Source organism: Chaetura pelagica, unplaced genomic scaffold, assembly GCF_000747805.2.
Source record: "Chaetura pelagica isolate M959 unplaced genomic scaffold, ChaPel_1.0 scaffold300, whole genome shotgun sequence".
NCBI classification, from domain to species: Eukaryota; Metazoa; Chordata; class Aves; order Apodiformes; family Apodidae; genus Chaetura; species Chaetura pelagica.
In genome coordinates, this window is record NW_009951945.1 from 2,361,667 (window position 1) to 2,362,614 (window position 948).

Consider the following 948-nt stretch of genomic DNA (forward strand, 5'->3'; position numbering starts at 1 on the left):
GCCGCGGGGAGCGGGTAGCAGTGCCCAGGCTGCCCGCACCTGGAGGCAGCGGGATTCCCTCCGGCTCCGCTTTCCCTTTCCTTTTTCCCCCCTTCGCGCAGCCGCGGATTTTCCTGCCAACCTGAAAGCGCAAAACGTGCCGGGCGGGCGGTATATATAAAAAAAACAAAGCCGTGGAGATGGAGCAGCCGCGGCGAGAGAGGCAAAAACATCTCCCCGGGACCGAGGAGCAGCTCCTGTCACCGAACCTGTCGCCCTGTCCTCACGCCGCCGACCATCCCGATTCGTCCCTTCCACCCTCGTCGTGACCATCTCGTCTCGTCGACCAAATGCAGCACGTCGGGCTCCCAGCGCTGCTGGTGCTGGTGCTGGTGGGCAGACTGGTGGCCGCCTTCCCCAGGGATGCCCTGAGGCAGAGCTGCAGCCTCTCCAAGTACCGGTTCCTGCTGCCCCGGGAGCTGAAGGCTGTGCAGGAGATGAAGGAGCAGTTTGTGAGTAGCCCTGGCGAGGACGGGGGGACGATGGGTGGGTGCAGAAGGGGGTTTGAGACCCCCCCCCCGAAGACGAGGTTGGATGTTCCCTGCAGCAGCTTGGGGATGAGGAGGCTGCTTTCCAAGGGAGGACAAGAAGGGGATGAGGAGGCTGCTTTCCAAGGGAGTTCTGAGGACAAGAAGGGTCCTGGGCCAAATCGCGTGGGGGTTTCAAAGCCCTCGGGGCTGAGCGGGGTTGTGCGACGGCACCAGGGTGACAGTTCTCTGGTCTGTGCCTGCAGGAGGACGCGGTGCTGCTGCTGCCGGACCGCAGATGCACCGCCAGGCTCTTCCAGCGCAAGTGGAGCACAGCGGAGCTGTCGGTAAGAGCAGGGCGATGCTGCCGGGAGGAGGACGCACCCTCCCCTCCAAGCCAGGACCTCCTGGCTCCCACCTCCATCCACACCTCCGGGCGGGG